Source organism: Lepidochelys olivacea, assembly GCF_965140295.1.
Source record: "Lepidochelys olivacea isolate rLepOli2 genome assembly, chromosome: 12".
Classification (NCBI taxonomy): Eukaryota; Metazoa; Chordata; order Testudines; family Cheloniidae; genus Lepidochelys; species Lepidochelys olivacea.
The window spans coordinates 7,733,627-7,753,808 of record NC_140422.1 but is presented as its reverse complement, the minus strand read 5'-3'; the positions used below and the strand labels follow the sequence as shown (position 1 = coordinate 7,753,808).

The 20,182-nt window shown below is 40.5% G+C and overlaps 1 protein-coding gene across 4 annotated transcripts in view; it reads left to right on the top strand.

The window, feature by feature from the left end:
* The window catches only part of NUP93 (nucleoporin 93), a 132,348-nt gene that overhangs the window by 38,355 nt on the left and 73,811 nt on the right, over positions 1-20,182 (top strand). Inside the window, exon 1 of one of the 4 annotated variants that reach the window (XM_084644582.1) lies at positions 17,748-17,767. The exons of the other annotated variants lie outside the window; for them this stretch is intronic. The gene's annotated coding sequence lies outside the window, so the exon portion shown is untranslated. Of the gene's footprint in view, positions 1-17,747; positions 17,768-20,182 lie in introns of those variants that run through there. 4 annotated transcript variants of the gene reach the window in all.

The following is a 20,182-nucleotide window of genomic DNA, read 5'->3' as shown; positions in this document are numbered from 1 at the left end:
ACACTTGCCCCTTTCCCAGTGGGGTCTGATAATCAAACAGGGCTGGCAGGCCCCAGGCTTCTTGACTGACAAAGGGACAGACACCAGGAAGAACCAGGCTTGTGGCACTGACAGTATTAGATCATCTTCAGGGATCCAAAACAAACACTTGTATGTCTGGGGCACTGTATTCATGTTAGCCTTTCCCTTATGGAGACAGATTCAAATTCTAGATTTGGTCACCCATATCACTGAGCTTGGTCTCCTCCTAGATTCCACTGGGTGGTTTTCTGTGTTGCAAGACCACCATGACATTCAGTGGAAATTATTTAAGGTGCAGTTCAACTCTGAACAGTGATTGTGAAACTGGCATTTTCTGCCTTCTGTATATATTAAGTCCTATGTGCTCAGTTTCATGACTAAAATTGTATTGCTTGTTACCCGTGTTAACCCGGAAGAGCTAACACAGCCAAGAAGAATTAAGCTGGATTCTGTTTGTTATTATACATCATCATTAAACCATTGAAGGGTTTGCATAGGTGTTACCAAGAACCTTTATCACTGTAGAACCTTTATCACTGTTGGCATTAGAAGGAAAACACCAGCTGGACTGTCAGATCTCTTGTCAATTTTTCAGGGCTGGAAGTTGGGGGAAAAAATATCTTTTTACTTGTAAACTGAGCCGACTTGATAGGGAATCACTGACAGTAAGCATAGAACAAACTCCATGATGTCATTTTTACAGTGTCAGTTGTTAGTGTAAACTTTGTTTAAGTTTCTGATAAGGAGAAGGCCAGAACTGAAAGATGTGTTCCAGTTTTGGGCATAACTACATTGGCAAAGCTGTGATTTGTTTTTAGGGGGTGGGGTGGGGTGGGGTGGGAAGTAGGGTGGCTAGGGCTGGAATAGCAGCAAGTGATGGAAGCCCAGATGGAGTGGCATTGATATGGCTGTATTGGCGTCCCAAGACTGTAGCAGTTCAGCATTAAGTTGAATTGTTAGAACTTGGGAGTGGAGGGTTGTGCTTTGGGGAGGGGCAAAGGTCGTTGCATTGTTCCTCATTCTAGCTGATGCATTTTAGTTTCATTAAATATTAAATTAACAATTCTTAAAAAATACAGAAAAGAAATACAGTAAATCCTGATATTTTACAAAGGTTTTAGTGGAATACCTGCAACCTTCATAAAGTCAACGGTTGATGTTAAAAAACCAAACACCTTTTCTATACTAATTTCAGATGCCAAATATATCTGAATCTATAGGTTATTTGGAAAATCGAGGCACATCTCCTTCGATCTCTCTTTTAAAAAGTCATTTTCTGATCTGACAAATATCCCATTCTCTGTTCTTTGGAAAGATCTAATAACAGATTGTCTTACCATTATTTTATAGCACACGGTCCATTGTGAGAATGTAAAGATAAAATGGAACACAAAGGGTTGGGTTTCTTATGCTAAAGGTTATAAATTAGAAATAAAAATTGATGATATATTAGAGGTACTCCTCTCATGTCAGGAATTTGGAACAAAGCCTCCGTGCATAGACAAGGGTATAAGATTTCAGCACTTTAGATTTATCCATTAGTATTTGCTGACTGAAAGCAGCACGTTCAAAACAAATGAGTGAACTATTGTCAGACACGTTCTGGACAAGCAGGTAACGGCAGGTTTTTTGTTTTCATGGAGGCTCCACAGGGTATAATACAATAAGGGATGTCAGTTATAGACTTTGAAAGTAACAGGTTGAAATAGGTTCCAAGAACATTCTGGAACAAGAATGCCAATCCAAATATTTTTGTAGTGTTTTAGTGCGCCGATTCAAACATGGACTCAGTAGCTGCCCAATATCACTGAACTATATAGCCTGACTAGAACCCCACAGTGTTTTTATTTATGTAGAGAGGAGGCAGCGTTCTTTAGTGGTTGAATCTCAGGACTGGAAGTCATAAAGTTTAAGGCCAGAAGGGACCACCATATTGTCAGAATTGGGTTCTAATCTTGTTTTCAACATCCACTTCATTTGTGACCTCAAGCTAGTCAATTACATTTCCATGCCTCAATTTTTCTAACTGTAAAGGGGGATAATGCTTATCATATGGATCTCTGACTTTTGTGCTGCTTAGTGTTTATAAAGTGTTTTGGGGTCCTCTGATGGAAGGTAGTATGAATGTATTAAATATCTTCTCTTCATTGTCATTCAGAACCTGTTTACTTACCACGAATGTGTTTTAATATTCAGCAGTATTCCTTTTATAAGTCCTAATACACTGAGAATGCTGGATAAAAATGGACTTGCTTCTCCTCATAAGTGGACTGTCTGGCTTACTGCTCATAAGTGCTTTTACTCTTGGCCAGCCCCGTGTATTTTTGGAGCGTGAAGTTGACAGCAGTGGGAGAGCTGCTTCGATGACCTGAAAAAACAAATAAAATAAAATGGGCAGTTTCAGTCTAGTTCCTAGAGAATAGGTGTCTACATCATTATATATATTTTTGAAGACCATTAAACAGCCATTGAATGGCAGAATGTTTCAAGTCGTAACCAGCCTGGGGTGGCTCTGAATCAGCGACCTATGGCTTGTCTTCACTGCGGAGTTAACGCAAATTATAACTGTTACCCGTAACTTGAGTCCTGTCCACACACACACACCCTTAACTTCAGTGTGGTGGTGCTTTTTACTTGAGTTGACAGGATGTCAAAGGGTATAAGCTACAGCTTGAGTTAGCACAGCCTGTTACCAGCTAACACAGTCACTTTGTGCTGCTAATACAATCACTCTGTGCGGGTTGGGTGTTGTTTTGCAGTGTGGTTGAACTTACTTGAGTGAGGCTAACTTGAGAGGAGTTATCTTGGGCAGCAAAGACACAGCCCTGGTGGCAAAACTCTTTGTATCCCGTTACCAAGCTGTTGAGGTATTCTATCCCAACTTGCAACTTTTGTAGTGAAACCTGGGGAATAAAACTGCCACTGTGAACTGCTTCACAAAACTTACAACTGACCCTTCTGAAAAGACAAGGGCACTGCACATGTTCATAGAACCTTGGTTGCAACAACATTACAATGTCTTACCTCCTAACTTCCTCAGCTCCAGAAGTTCCATGGCCAGAGATTGGCCATTCATTTTTTCCATTGGTCGGAAAGTAATGTGTCAGCAGAAGAGAGTGAATGTATAGATGCCGGTACCTTTTGAGCCCAAGGAAGAAAATGGAAAATTCAGCAAGGGGTATTTGCAGGAACTATAAGGTATGCTTGACAAGACATGGTGAAGTTCTCTTGCAGTGTATTGAATGAGGCTGTGGGGATGAGAATGATCACTTGGAGTATGCTTCTGCTTTCTCATGGTTTCACCATGTTGGGTTAAGAACCGCAATGATTTATTCTGAAAAACATGGTTTAATCCAACGTCTCCAAACAAAAACAGCTCTCTAAGCTTAGTCAACAATTATTTTACACTGTGCAGTCGTACAATGGAATCACTTAAAAGAGAGGAAGATTCCCCCAGTGGTTCAGCAGCACGTAGATGGGAGATCTAAGACAGAAGCTAGATTTAAGGCATTCATTCTGTTACAAGCAGGGAATGAGTGGTGTGTTATACTTCTTTCCTGGAAGTCCAACATCCTGTCACTGATTTGGGTGCTAGTTTTTCTAGATTGCTCCAGTATGTTGAGTTGCCTGGATACGATTGTGATGGGGCCATATAGGCAATACCAAAATAAGCCTGGATTCAACACGAAACCATGGCAGCCTTCATGTATGTGGATGCAAACTTTTTTTGCTCGCCTTTTAGTTGAGAAATTGGTTTTTTTGGAGAGCCAGAGTCTGAATCAAGCAGTTAATTCACCGTAGCTTGCTTGCTTGATTGATTGATTTTTAGTGTTGCTGCTGTACCTGCTGAACTGCCAGATTAATTTCCTGTCTGAAATTCTGTCCTTTTATTTCTTTGGCGTATGCCGCCCTGCAGTTACAGAATAAAAAATTTCCTTGCAGTATTAGAGCACTATTTGGGTTAGGAACTTAAGATAAATCTGTTGGGTAGCTGTGAAAATAAGTTTTATTTCAGTCCCCTCTTGATACTCTGTGGTTTTATGTTGGGAGCTGTGCATGACAAAGAGAAGGATGAAGCCAGAAGCAATTTTAAAGAGTACGTCACATTTTTACTGTAATACTGAGCTATTGATTGTTGACTTATTTGTAGGCTTAATGCAGAACCATTTCCTTACTTAGTATCTGAATATCCATTATGCTGTTGGCTCAATGCCAGAAAGTTGAAATCCTGCATTTTCTGTTATAATTTGGCCATCCAAGAGTTCTAATGTGGTTTTGATTTTAAAAAGTGGACATGCCTTAAGTTTCCATGGTTGAGTATTTAAGTTCTGCATACTGGAAAGAATCTCTAAAATAAGAGCTTCATGTTGGTCCATGAAAACTAGTTATCAAGTGGTAGAAAGCATGAAACCATTCAAATTGGGCTCTTCAAGATGCACAGTGCTGGTGAGCTTTTTGACAGACATTGGGGCAAGTGTAGGAATGTTGTCTCATTGTTTGCTTGTACTCCTCCCTCAGTCTGTCCTATATCTATTGTCTTATACATAGATTACATGCTTTGGGGCAGGGACTGTTTCTGTACAGTGTCTAGCACAATGGGGTCCTGATTCATGACTGGGGCTCCTACGCACGATAATACAAATAATAAAAATGACTTTGCCATTATTTTTCTCTTTTATAGAAAACTTTCTTATATTGGCCTTTCCTTTTGTTCACAATTTTAAAAGATCCTTTTGAATTAAAGGTTAATAGCCTTGCATACCAAAACAGATTTCTCTTCTTCTGATAACTCATCTTGGCTGTGATGTACAACACTCCTTTCTTGTCTGGAATTTAAAACCATTGATTCCTTGCCCAGTCTCTTGTATTTCTTGTTCTGCATGGGGCACTCAGAAGCTCAGGGAGCCAGGCTGCTTAGACAGTCTTCTGGGTTGCAGAAACAAGAACTTCAAGCTCTTTAAAAATATATGTAACTGAGGACCTGATCTTGCAATTCTTACTCAAATGGGTAGTTTCATCCATAAAGATTATTCATATCCGCAAAGGTGGCAGGCTTGAGTCTATAGTTCATATGTTAGGATTAGAAGCAAATACAGGAAGTTAAAGGAGATTGCTGAAGGTTAAACTGCAGCTCAAACCTCAGCTTTGTACGGTACCAAGTATACGATAACAACAGTGTGGGGGTTTCTTTAAAAGATCAGGAACAAAGAATTTTCCCTCCGGCAACTGTCCTGTGTTTTATTGAGTCTTTTTCACTCCGACTTCTAGCCAAGACTTATTGCAGTCCATTTCCTGCCATTTCAGCTTTCCATTAAATTATAGGATTTTAGAAGGTAGAGTTATCACCTGTTAGACTGTACCTTTTAAAAAGGAAATGAGCAGCTTATGCTTGCCAAAAAGCTTATGATTTTCTCCCAGTGGGACCTAATAGTAATTGTTCAAACTTTAAAGTGAAAGTCAATTTGAGCCAGCAATGCTATCAACTGAAACTTATGCTGACAACATCTATGTTGAAATTGACTTTTCCTAATACTAAGGACGATCTGGGATAAATTTGTATTGCAAATCCTTATGCCCTCTTTCCTCCTTCCCCACCTCTCTAGCCATGAAGATGCAGTGTTTTTATTTTTAAATGATCAGCCCCTCTGATTGTCCGGTGCAAAGGTAGCCTTTCACGTTGTCCAACTTTCTTGCCGAGGAATATAAGGATATCAGAGAAAACCAGGCCATCTTCTCTTCCTTTTGTTGTTAGATGCCTGGCTACTCCAAGCTCCTGTTATTACTAGGTTTGATTGTAGACATCTTTCCGTTGGCTCCCTGATATACAAGGGATAGAGAAAGACAGCAATTATGAAACAATTTGGAGATGATGAATCCTCTTGTCATTTCCATATTTAATGGAAAAGAGAGATTCTAACAAGTTGTTCTTTAGATATTAAGCCCATCTTTATTAGTATGACATAGAGTGCTTAAAAATTATGTACCGTCACACTCTCTCCATTGACTCTGCTATGGCCATAGCAGAGTCAAAGCTTTTGTCACAGATATTTTTAATAAAAGTCAGGGGCGGGTCACAGGCAATAAAGAAAAAATCATAGAAGCCCATGACCTGTCCCTGACTTTTACTAAAAATATCTGCGACCAAATGGGAAGCTGCTGGGCAACTGCTGGGGCTGACTTGGAGCTCCAGGGTCCCATTCACCCATGACTCGGAGCTGCAGGGGTCCCCCTGCCGCCTGTGGTGGCTTGGAGCTCGGGGGCCACACCACCTCAGGTGGCAGGGGTACCCCGCAGCTCCCTGCCCCCATGGGAGGCAGTGGGACCCTGCAACTCCCAGCCACCCCGGGCAGAAGCCACGGAGGTCTTTAGAAATCACGGAATCATGAAAAAATTGTAGCCTTAGCCATAGTCCCTGTATACCTGACTTTAATCAGAGCTTAGCTTTAGAAGCTAGAAAGGAGAGAGGGCATTACCATATAACATTTTAATTTATAGAGTGGCAACTCCTATTTATAGACTTTAAATAATTGCAATGCCAATGCCAATTTAAGTTGACCTGTTCCACTTTTTTAGATTCTTGCAATTGCAAGAGATGATAAACTATCTCTCTATAGGAGGGTAAATTAATAGGTGTCCCGGAAGGCCTGGAAGTGACAGGATTTGATTGCATTCCTCGAACGCTTAATACCTAAGGCTCTCAAATTAGATAGCAAAGAGGATCTGTTGAAAGAATCCATGGACTTGCAAGAAAGGCCTTTGCTGATAACTAAGGATGCAGGGTGACAATTATTTTGGGAGTGTTAGACTACTTCAGCAGCTGGAGGATCCTGGTTGTAGGAAATAATAAAGATATTTTAAAAGGGGGGAAAAAAAAATTTTGCTTCGCTGCAGTTCACCCCTGTCCCAAAGTGAACATGGACAAAAATTCATATGGTCAACAGGGAACTGGTTCCAAATCAGTGTCTAGTTGGTTATTGCATTATATCTTGACTGACTACTTACGTTTTTTTTTATGATGATGTGGCAGTATACTTTGTAATGGCCATATTACTGAAGCTTGGTCTATGTAGTGGTCCAAAAGAAATGTCTTCTTCCAGAAAAGTGTATGGATGTTGATTGACCCAAACCCTATGCAGAAATATCCACAGGCCTCTGTTGTTGATCAAATGATGATGTAGAAAGGAATATATTTCAGGGACGTCTCTCTGAATTATACAACATGTTGCTGCATGGCTACCAGTTCAATGGGTACAGTTCAAGTTTATGACTGAAGCTAAATTGACTACAATATTGGATATATCTCTGAGTATTAAATATTATATGATGAAATTGTAGTTTTTACTTTCCAAACCCGATATACTTCACTATTCAAGATAAGATCCAGATGTTCTACACCAAAATTGTAGATTTGGTGGTCAGGATTTAAGAAGTCTGGCCCAGTATCCTTACTAGGTTACCTGCCATTAGTTGATCTATCTGGGCCATACGCATAACCTTAATCAGTATAGGGATATTTGCATAGGATCGTTTCTGTTGGGTTCCTTTTTTTGACAGCGTAGCAAGGCCCTGAATGGTAGTTGGAGTCTCTTCTAGTCTTCGGGGGGAAAATAAGTAATATTTAGGGGGGTTATTTTGTATGACATGTAAATTTATATAAAGTTAATGGATTATCAAAATCAGTTTTACCTGAAACTATATTGAGATGTGAGCAGTGCAGTTGTGACTGGATCTTTATGCTGCCCCCTTGTAGATGTTAAATGGATATCTTCCTAAGTACAATAGTCTAGTTACAGACAATAAGCAGTTGTGTATGCCTAGCTCTTTGTGGCAATAGTTGCAATTGATTAAGATACTGGCTTGACAGCCGTGGAGAATGAAGTCCTCATTTTATCCACAGACCAGGTACCGCGCAAATGGAGCCGTGCAACCTTTCCATCTCTACCATTGCTCCTCAATCCTGACCACTCATCATGCCCATTCAGTCCTTGGTCCTTCTTCTTGGAGCCAACAGAAATGTCAGTTAGTGTCAATTTCTCTGGTGGTTTTAGCATAGACACTTGTCCATCAGGAGCTGAAGCAAGATCAGCAATACTTTTTGCCAAAACCACTGACAGGCCTTTAGATGTTAATAGCTTTTGGTCACTACAGATCTAGTCTCCATTTGAGCTGGTGACCTCCAATTGAAAGACGCTCTATCCTTTTGCTATTCCTCGAAGGCAGCCCATGTCCCTTCTTGAGAGAGCTTGTCTTTATCTGTGCACTTGACAAGGTTGTCTTTTTGTGAAAGACTAATCCCTGTTTCGTATGGCTATGCACATTGCCTAAAATGAAAGCCTCTGTGTACTCTCCTCATCTGCCTGGAACGAGTTCTTGCTCCTCTTCTAAACTGGCAGCTTGCGACTCAGTTTTCTGTGAGCTTCTCTTATCAAGGGGTGAGTGAGGGATGAAATAACAAATTTTCCATATTTGCTTCCTTACCGGTGTGCTTGGGGGTGTCTGTGTCTGTCTTCTTGGGTTTGACCTTTCTCTTGGTGTTTGTTGCCTCTAGAAGAGTGTCTGCACAAGCAGAGCCGCTGGTCTTACAAGACACACAGCTTTGCCACCCTGCACCATGCTTGATGGCCGGACTGCGCCCTAAGATTTGTCACCTCCCAAATCTACTCACCACACCCGAATGATCTGTCCTACTCCTTGCCCTTGCCTTTCAGAAAGAGCTACTGTGTAGAAGCCAGAGTGCACTGGCACTTGTTAACTTTCGCACCCTACAGGCAAAGACACAAACTAGAAGGGAGGAGATGCAGAAAAGAGGGTGGAGTGGGAAAGACTGAGGCATTAAGGAGACAGGGAAGTACTCTTATCCCTGTTCACAAATAGTTTGCGGGGGGAGGGGGGGGATAGCTCTGTGGTTTGAGCATTGGCCTGCTAAACCCAGGGTTGTGAGTTCAATCCTTGAGGGGGCCATTTAGGGATCTGGGGCAAAAATTGGGGATTGGTCCTGCTTTGAGCAGGGGGTTGGACTAGATGACCTCCTGAGGTCCCTTCCAACCCTGAGATTCTATGATTCTATGTGCATGCAAGAGAAATGATACCACTAATTAAGCCGTTAGTTTTAAAACCTCTTCACCTTAAAATTTTATATCCTAACTGCCACAGATTCACAGGGTCTGGTCTGTGCCCCAGTCTGTAACCGGTCCTTTGGGAGTGACCCCTGTATTATGCTGGGTCCCAGGGATCCATACTGTTGCACAGGGCAGGCCCGTGGCCTCCACAACTCTGAAACTGGGTCTTTGGGCACCAGCTGGCCTCTAATCAAGTAACAATTTATTAGTCAACTGGCCTACAGAATCAGGAAGTCCTTATGGTAGCTTAGAGAAGCAAAGGTTAAGACACAGTCCATACTGGCTAGCGTCAGGGCTCCACTCAGCCATGCTGCTGTGAAAACCATTTTGGTCCTGTCTATCTGCCTCTCAGTTCCAGGTAAGAGCATTCCTGTGTCTCTCCAAGCCCCTCTTCTTATCCCCCCCATAGCTCATATGTTCAGCCTGCCAGAGTTTCTTGTTGTTAGGTGTCAGTTGTTCAGTTGTTGGGTTCCCATTTTCTTTGTGGATCCTCCATTGATATAGGTAGCCTCAGGACAGACCTTAAGGACCCATTCAGATCATCGCAGACAGTTAGGTGACACAAACACCTTGTGTCTCCTGCTTTACCTAGGAGCAGCACTTTAATCCTCCTTCACCCACTGCGTTGCAATGCCAGGGTGATAGGTATAGAGTCCTACGGCTAGTTCATAAAAAATACTACAATACAATTTCTACATTCATCACACACGCCACTTTTGGAAAGGATTCAAGGACAGGGAGCACCATCCATCAACTAAATGTAAAGATCTTTTTTTGTTGTTTCTTTCTACTCAAACCCAAGAGACAAATATTTTTACTTCCCCTCTGGAAGGTGACATCCTAGATACCCTAGCCCTACGCAAAGGAGACCGTACTGGATTGGGCCTAGGAGAGGAAAGGAAGATCCCCTCCACGCTCTTGAGTATCTCTAAGGTAATTTGTAGTGGCAAGAATAGATCTTGTTTTTTTTCATGTTGGTCTTCTGATTCTGGGACACTGTCTGCATAAAAACGGTGTTTGAAGGTGAAGCGGCAGGCTGTTGTCAGACCATGTTGCTAGCAATCTCATGATGTTGTCCCATCAGAAATTGCAACGTTGTGGTGTGTGAGGAGGAATCAGGTGTGTCTGCCAAAATCTGCAGGAATTCCCTGCGTCGTTGTTACAGGTATTTGGTACATATGGTTACGGTCTCTAACTCCCCCTGTGGAGAGGATGCGAGAACAAATAGTACACGATCGATGTTACTTATGGCGGCTGAATGCACTACTGGAGGGCGCTCAGGGACTGCGGTAACAAGTGCAGCGTAAGAACCTATATAGAACAGAATTGACTTAAATTTAACCCACCCGCACACCAACGTGGATTTCAAGTGAGCTTTCACATGTAAGATTCAAGTTGGCTCTACAAGGCAAGTGTGTGTGTTTTGAAGTGTCTGAACCCCATGAGTGTATTAAGCACCTTATTTCTAATGTCAGCATTTTAATCCTAGTACATGCGGATGGATCAAATGCACATTTCTTTAATGCTGGTGACAGTACATTATTATTTTTTATTTGAGTCCCCATCAGAAGAAATATTTTTTCCAAAAGGCTCACAAACCTTGGTCCTCTCTACTATAAACTATACAATGGATTATCTCTCCCCACTTCAAAACTTAAAATTAAAAACTCCAAACAAATCTGGGAACCAATGAAACATGCTGAACTCCACCATTCAGTCACACTGCTTTTTATTGCAGCTCATCGCCTTCCATTTAGATTATAAGTTCTTCAAGTTGGAGATCTTGTCTTCATACCTGCCTGTAAAATGTGTAGCTGTGGTGAATCAAGCCCTATGTTCTTCGTTTTCAGTCTTCAGCTGGTTCTGATCATGCAGAAGAAGCTGGTAGAAGTATAACCTGTGTGTGTGTGTTGCCTTTTGGGCCCTGTGCAAAGAAAATTCAGGGACTGTGTGTGAGGTGACGGAAACGGGTATTAATAATTACATTCTGCCTAATCATAGTAGAAAGATCATGACTGCGGGTAGCTGATGCTTTGCTACTTCCACTGAAGTTAATAATTCATTGTTGGGCTGTGTCAAAGGATGCTCTTAAATCAGGTCCCTTAGTGAATTAAGGACATCAGTGAGCCATCACTAGGCGTTAAAGTTGAAAGATGGACTTGTTTTTTGACCGTCATTAATTTGATTTGGGTCTCTATAAGATACTTGGTTAACTGCATTGGTTCTATGCTCGTTTGAAGGTATGGCAATGAGGGGTGCTGGATTTTAACTTCTTGTGCAATTCTATTAACTGTTGTAGTGGCTAAAATAAAAATACTGACATTAGGGAAAGTGTGTGTGGCCACCCAGCTGTATTTGAACATTATAATTCTATCTCTGGGTTAGGAGGACTTTGCATACGATGATGCTGAGGTGACAATTTTATAAAAGAGCTCTTTGAGCATGGACTTCATTGGATTTCCAAAGTGAACCTCCCAGTGAGAGTGCAGTGCTAGGAGAGAGACTCCAATTTGGTCACGTCAACACGTGCAGCCCTCTGCAAGCAGGATTGATGTTCAGGGCATGTATGTAAAAAAGGGGATAGTGTTCTGAATTAAAAATAAAATGTTCCTTTGCCTAATTATAGACTTTCTCACCATGCACTAACACTGCATGCGGGAGGGATTTCCAGACAGCATTTAATGGTCCAAACACTGGACTTTCTTTTAAATGACCATAGGCATGTTTTAAACATGCCTAGAATTCTGCAGCAAACTAGCTGTTCGGCTTAGGGTTAATTGTTTTTTAAGGTGATTATTCTTTTCAATGCTGGGGGTGGAAAGTGGTTTGAATATGCATGGCACATTATAATGTTGATAATAATATCCTAGTAGGCATTTAACAATTGCTTTGGGTAAATGGACACTTGTTACTCTTTGTTTAAAGGATTACAACTGCATTGTCACTGGATGCTGAGAGCATGGGTAATATCCTTGGTTCTTTGTTAAAAAGGCTCTAATTAAAACCAGTTCCTGCTCTTGTCTCTTGTATAAATATGGACGTGCAGTAGTTCAGCGACACTTTGTCAAATTGCTGACCTGGGTGCAAGTTCTCTCTTCAGTCTGACAAACTGTACCGCTAATTGGCGTGTGGGGCATGGACGGCAGGAACAGCACAGCTAGTGTTAGTGCTAATCTTTATTACAAGTCTAGAAAGGGGGGGCTTCCCCCTCCTGTCCGCCACTTGGGGCTGTCACTATCTGTAAACTAAAAGGAGAATTCTTTCCCCATCTGCCTAATCATAAAAGCAGCACACACTGACTGCTGTTGGGAGGCGTGGGGGTCTCCTAATGCCATGGGCACTAGCCCCTTGATTCTTGTCTGGAACAGACTTCAGGAAAGAGTCTGTACCTAAATGCAGGACTCCTCTGTGCCGTGTTATCAGCTTGATTCTTGGCTTTGCTGTTTTTTGTAGGAGAGGTAGCACGGTGTAGGGGCTCAAGCGCTGGTCTGAGAACCAGTCAACTGAGCTCCAATCTTAGCTCTGGCACTGACTCTTTCTGTGGCCTTAGGCAAGCCACTTTCTGTCTGCATTAGTCCAAAAACTTTATCAAGCATTGCCAAGCCCTTGCTTCCTTCCAGTGAATGAGGTTCAATAGCAATACACATTTCGCCAAGTTCAAATTTAGTTCTGTGCCGTTCTCATGTGAACGCACTTGTAGGATGCAAAACAGGGTATCAGTGTGGAGTTGACATTCCTTTCTCCTAGGTGTCCTTTTATTCTAATCTGCTCAATGTGACTCCTGCACTCACAGGCCTCTTGTCATCCTCTTGGTGTGTGAGGATTGATAAGTGTTTCTCTGCAGATCTGCTAACATCGGCAGTCCATGGGGTGGGTACTGCTGCCCTCTTTCTAAAGAGACCTAGAATGTCACTAATACTAGATAATCAGTCTCCACCAACCTGGTAGAGGGAGGGAGAGAGAGAATTCCTTAAGTCACTCACCAAAACCAGTGCGACTGTGAAGTTGGATTAACCGGGAAAAAGATTTTCAGGAAGGAAGCTACCTACCACTGTTTTAACTGACTGCCAACAATGCCCATGATTGTCACTGTCTAATACTCATTGATAATAGCAGACACTGTAGATATAGATGCTCAAACATGAGCTAATATAAGATCCAGGAGAGCTTTTCATGCTCATTTCCCCACAGAAGACTCTCTCAAGTGAATGAAATGAAGCACAGATTACTATGAAGCCCCAGTGATTGTATAGTAGGTTGCTTTAAGGGAGTTACTTGAATTTAAGGCGGGAAGTGGCAGTGGCTTTTGTTTTTCTGTTTGTATTGAAAGAAACTATCCCTTTGTCCACAGAGATGTAACTGTACATTTGAGAGGGAGGAAGTCTTTTGTGGGCTCTGATGAAGAGAACAGGCGTGCACGCACATACGAGAAAAGAAGATGGGAAGTGAAAGTAACTGTTCATATAATGTCCATAATTTAAAAGTCTGCTTGACCTGCATGGGATTTCCTGCCTCACAGGGTGAAGTCAGTTGAGTTCCTTAGACACACACCTCTTCCTTCACTCCATCTCTCTGATAGGCAGGTTAACATTTAGTTGTCCTATTGGAATATAGTTGTAGATGCCGATTGTCCAAATGACTGTGATGTGCACTTCACAAATTCTTAGAATAGATCATTAAAAATTGTTCATAACCCTTTCTGTACTATTTTTGCTTCTCTCTCTGTTTGGGACATGGTGCATTATAGTAGGATGTGCATAACTCCCCTTGCCACTGACCCCACAACCCTTGACAGTACTTTCCTACCTGCCCCTACAGTAGCTGCTACTATGTCCAATAATGATCGAGAGGCATGCTAACTGAATGTTTCTACTAAAGCAGCGGTTCCCAAACTTTAAAACCTGTCAGCCCCTTTCACTAAAAATGTCAAGTCTTGCGAACCCCCTCTGAAAATTGAGTATTTCCAGGGATTTTCTCCTTTACCAGAGTACGAATTATAAAAGCTGTGATCGTGGAAATATAAAATTCGTTTTTATGACATGCTTATTGCACACTATTTATTATTTATCATTACAGTATTTTTATTACATTATGAAAATGGCAATACTCACCCAAGAGCTCACTTTTGTAGCTTGTATCACTTTGAATAAGCTTGTTATAAAACAAGGCTCCTATCTTTCATCAAGGAGTATCAGATGTGAAACAGCATGAAGGGATTTAGGAAGCCAACTCAAAGAGTTCCTCCTACACAAGCAGCAGTCCAGGCAAACAACACACGTTACAACAAAGCTTAAACTTGTTCTTCATCAGGGCTTTGGAGCAGAGCCTGGAGCTGAGGCATGGAGCAGCTCCGGAGCAGTGGAGCTGCAGGTTTTTGTCTGGAGCTGGAGTGGAGCTGGAGCACAGCTCCAAAGCCCTGTTCTTCATAATAATTTTAAAAACAATACTAGCTGCCAATTTAATTTTAAAAACAGCAAAATATATCCACTTCCCTTTCCATTTCTTATAAGGAGTCTTGAAGTTTTAATTTCCTCAGTGTGATAGATATGCTTGCTTTGATCTTCTTAGCTCTTGGAAGTCCAGGGGCTCCAGGCTGTTGGCTCCATGCTGCCCGGGGTACCTAGGGACAGCTCTGTCTGCCATTAGGGAATTTTTTCCCTGAGAACCCCCTGTAACATTTTGCGAACCCCAGTTTGGGAACCACTGTACTAAAGTAATCAAAAGTGAAGCGATCGCCAGGCTTCAGATTTTACCACTTTCTTAGGATGAATGGGTGCAGTTCGCATCCCTCAGAGCTATTGCTCTCAGATATCTGCAGACTTGGGAAAGCAACACTGAATTGAGTTACTCTGCATTACATTACAGTAATTCCTAGATTCCAAGGCCAGAAGGGTCCACTGTGACCATCAAGGCCAGAAGGGACCACTGTGACCTCCTGTACAGCACAGGCCAGAGAATTTCCCCCAAATAATTCCTATAGCAGACCTTTTAGAAAAACAGCCAGTCCTGATCTAAAAATTGTCAATGATGGAGAATCCACCATGATCCTTGGTAAACTGTTGCAGTGATTAAGTACCCACACTATCAAAAATGTGCACCTTATTAGGTAGGCTTTCTTTGCAACCATAAGAGCTAGAAATGAAACATTTTTAAAATAAAAGCTTAAATGTAACTTATAACTCTGCAGCAATTTACATAGCCAAGAAGTAACAGAAAACCTTTGCAGCCAAGAACGTGACTCTTTTGTGCTAGACACTGCACAAATGCATAATATTAGGCAGCCCCTACTCCAAAGAGCTTACAATCTAAATAATACCCTTTCCTCCTTCATGCATGTGGCTATAAAGTGAAAGCAATCCGCGTGCCCAACACGTGGTACTATACCATCTAATTCTGAAGAGTAGGTTAGGCAGGTGGCAAGTCTTTCAAAAATGCTATATATCTGGGTTGGGAATGCAGTACTCTAGACTACATTTCTTTCCTACTCCGGAGAAAGGATGAGCTGCTGAAGTGTGCAGAACTATCAAGAGTCCCTCAGTTACTGAGTCACTTGAAATAAAGAGGAGAAATAAATGAACTAGATTATATCTATAAAAATACTTTAAAAGTATCCTTCTCCTTTCCCTTCCTCTCTCTGTACTGTGAAGCCCCTTAGTTGGCCTTAGAGATGCCCAGTATTGCCTCTCAAATTGATAAGTCTGAGTCACAAAGCACATTCTGCAAATATAGCAGCTATTAAATGACACAGCCACCAAAACAGGTAGTACAGTGTTAATTCAGAGATCCAGCTTTCTTCGCTGCCTAGAAATAAACTGTACATCTCTGTGGTGCTGCTGTTTTTGCTAACATTCTGTTGCTCATTGAGAGTTGTTTTTAATGAATAAAACAATGGAAATAGTGAATTGATTTGATGTTGATGTCTGTGCTGCATATGAACTTGGCGTTAACGCGCATTAAAATGGTGCTTTGTTAGTTCTTCATACTTCAAAAAAACAAAGCTCAGATGCCCGAGACTCTTGGATTTTTTGAGAGACCATATTAAATTTGCATTTGGTTGGCAAAATTTCTGCATGGTGAAGTGTGATTAGAGCAGGGTTATGTTGAAAAGCTTTAAAATTCAAAGAGTTCTGTGCACCAACAAATTGTTAATGTTGGAGGGAGCTGAATTGTTATGGGTTGTGTGCGTTAAATATGCAGTTTGAGTGTGTGCATCCAGCCGTCTGATAACAGTACGCTCACAAACTGTAAAGCACTTCATCATGGTGGTGTGTTTTAGAGATCAACAAATACATTCCTTAGTTCTTTGGTGCTTCTAATTTTTTTCTTTAAGATGGGGGTGGTTCGTTTCTCGATTTTTCTCTGGCTTTCTGCACTGTAATGATGGCACCATCACCTGACTGCTGGAATATACTGGCCTGACTTTAATCATCGGGTGACTGGCTCTTAACATGGTTTCATCTCTGCTGTTTTACATCCCTTCCTGTAATTGCATGATTGCTTGCAGCATTTACTTTCTTTTGGTGACAATGAAAGACACATTGATATTTTACATAACCTTTTACTTTTCATTTGATGTTTAAGGTGTATGTGAAAGAGTAATACTTTAACAAATTTTTCCTTCTTCTATAAGCAGCATATTTTATCCTTCAGATTCATCATAACAATATTATATATTGTTTAAATATCGTGGAAAAATGGTAGTTAAGCTAAACGTATGTTAATAAAGGGTCTGCATTTTCATGTCGCTGACAGTTTTGTTGGGCTGTATATGCCTGCAATGCAATAACCTCTACTCAAAGCTACAATTAAGTCCAAAGTGTAATTTAAACGGTATCTAAATCTTTAACCACCAAATAACCCAAACAGATAAAAACAATAAAGACTCAAGGCTCTTTTTAATAAAAAAAAAAATGACACCAGTTAATACACCGTTAAATTAAATGAACAAAATATGTTGTTTCAACATATTCTGCAAGTCTAAAATGGCAGAAGCTCTCTGTGTAAAATCTAACTACCACTTTTTTCAGCCTCATGGTATGTGCAAATTCATGCTGCTCAGTTAAGGGAATAGCTTCACAACTGGTGTTACAATCTGTGGCCACAGCACTGCATCACAATGCAGCAAATGCATTTTCCTGGTCTAAACATGACAGCTGAAACGATTATTAACCATGCAAGATGTCGGAAGTCATCAAAAATTCACATCAGAGTAATTGCAGTGGCTTGGGGGAAAAAACACAGTAGAATCTTTCCCCTTGCCCGGATATTGTCCCTCCCCCTTCTTAAATCTTACATGGTACAGTCCATTAACAATAAAATATCCTTCTGTAACCTATAAACTGCTACTCTCATCAGTTACTGGTTTCAGACTGATGCTTTCCTTAGAATTTGAATAAAGCACCACTGGAATATTACATAGATGCTTTATGGGCAGTGGTGTACAGCAGTTGAGGCAGCTGCTTTCTCATTGTCTTGCTGGACTCTTCACTGTCTCAGCCATTTCAGGACTTGCAGGTTTTTTTTTTTTTTAAAGATGAAAAAACTTGAGCGTTAATACAGAAAGAGACCGCTGTATAAGCCCAAATTTTAGGCATTTGAAGTATTGCAGCCACAGCCAGTGTTAACAGGTTTGTAACTCCTCGGTTCTGTGATCCACAGGTAGGATTGTCTATATTTAAAATATATAGAAAAATTAAGATAAAAGCTTACTGTTAAATAGGCTGACAGTTGTTTTTTAAGGTTTCGTATAATAATTTTTCTTGTGGATATTCCCATAGTTTGTTTAAATTTTGTAGGTGAGGAATTGTGACCAGGTGGATCATTTCAGAGGAATAGCCTTCTAATCAAAGAGAAACCTTAAGATCTATACCTTTCTCGTCTTATAGTATCCTTTAGAACAGCTCTAGGGTGGGGCAGTGTGGTGTTGGCTTTTGGATCTTGATTGTCGCCTTTTAAAAGATTATCTTTGACATTGTAGCTTTTGTTTGAATTTAATGAGAAATATACTAGTTTAACTTTTTGCGTGTGTTTATTCCTGTTTTTCTCACCTACAATATGAAACATCTACCGAAGTATTTTAAAAAAGATAAGACACTGTTTATAATATGGCTTTCTAAGGTATCACTGTGGTAGGAAAAAAAAAATATAAACATACACACACACACACACACACATCAGTTAGGGAAATTTTGCTAGACCGCCTATGTTTCTACAAATGCACTAGTGATTTATTTAGAAGACACATTAAACCTTATTTTGGGGAAGGGTTTCAAATCTGGCACAGAAATTACAATAATTTAAAGAGGCTCTAATACAAAGTATTTCCCATTTTCAGTAGCCAAGTAATATACTTGGCAATATTGTCTTTTTGCTAGTTATTTAACTAAGCACATAAAGAAACTAACATAGATTCTCTCAATTTTAGATTCACCCATTCCCTTCAGGTAATAGGGTGTGTGAGAACAGGGCTAAACTTACAAAATCATTGGAATATAAACCACTCAGGGAATAAAAATTTATATATGTGTGTGTGTGTGTGTGTGTGTGTGTGTCTCTCTCTCTCTCTCTCTCTCTCTCTCTATATATATATCTATCTCTATCTCTATCTCTATCTATCTTAGGGGCCTGGATTAGTTGGGTGAGTATCAGCTGATTATTACTCTAAAATTCACAGACTCTCAAACTGCATGCTAATTAGCAACTCTGCCTGTCTGCCTGTCTTTGGAATGGGAAATGAAAGTATAGCTTTTCCTTGCTTAGGCTGTATTCATCCTTTACAGTGAAAAGTGGATTAATCAAACGTGTCATGATGGGACCACAACTGTGCTTAAGAAGTAAAGGCAATAGAGAATTATTAGCCCACTTTGGAGATTCATCTCTGAGTATCAAGGTGTATAACATGACACGTCCTGCACCCTTTCTATTGTTAAGTGTGAAATGTGTGACCTGTTCTGCAAAGAGAAATGTTGAAGGACTGACATAGCTTGACCAAAAAGTTCTCTGTCTAAGCAAGATGACCTGTTTTAAGGAAGCCTCACCCCAGAAACAGTAGGGCAAGAAATTAACTCCTTAGATAAAAGACAATGAAATGTGTGGTTTGCATGTGTGAAAAGATGGAGGAAGCCATCACCACTGACCCTGTGTGGGAGATGGCTCAATTATCCTTGCAGTTGGTACAGTGTTGCAAATTATTTTCCTTTGTCTGAAGTGGGTGGGAGCCAGAGTTCAACTGAGCTTTGTAAATTAATGTATGGAAGATATCGAAGGCACCATTTTTAACAATTAGCACTAGCTCTGCTATAATAGAACTCTATCTGAAATCTAGTGGCAGCAGCCGGAGTTGGCATATTGTTTGCATTAAAGTCCTAAAGCTCATGTGCCTTCTTAATGTAACACACAAATAATGCTTGTACATCAGGAGAGTCCCTTAGCAAGGGTGGAGTACAGTCGGGAGAAAAATGGAAGCCTTTTGTCTACAGTGTGTACTTACCAGACTAGTGTAATGGTCAAAGTATAAAAAGTTTAAACCACAGGCGTATACTATACGTAGGTAAAGTAGATCTGAAAATAAATAACATTTGCATTAAAATATATCATTGACTGCAGTAGGAAATGATTAAAGATATGGCTTTTCTCACTACGTATTGTAATATATAACCATTCAAATAATAATTGTATAATTCTAACAGGCATATTCTTACTGACTTCTGTATTTTTTTATTGTAATGATCAGCAATTAATCATTCATAAGTAATTTTAAATGATTAGCTTATGGAATATATTGGCAATATGGTAGGAAAACATCATTTTTAAAGGCTACGAGATGTTTAAATTTAGCATTTAAAGATATCCTAGTATATTTTAATTTTCTTCCTCAAAATAGCTTTGTCTCCACTAAGGAAAAAGGATTTCTGTATTTTCCAGGGGAAATGCTGCCATGATGGAATCACTTTGAGTGTTAACCAAGTATCTCTGATTTAAAATATTTTGGAATAATGGACAAACTGGTCCAGGTTTATTTTCTGACTTGTCTGGATGATTTT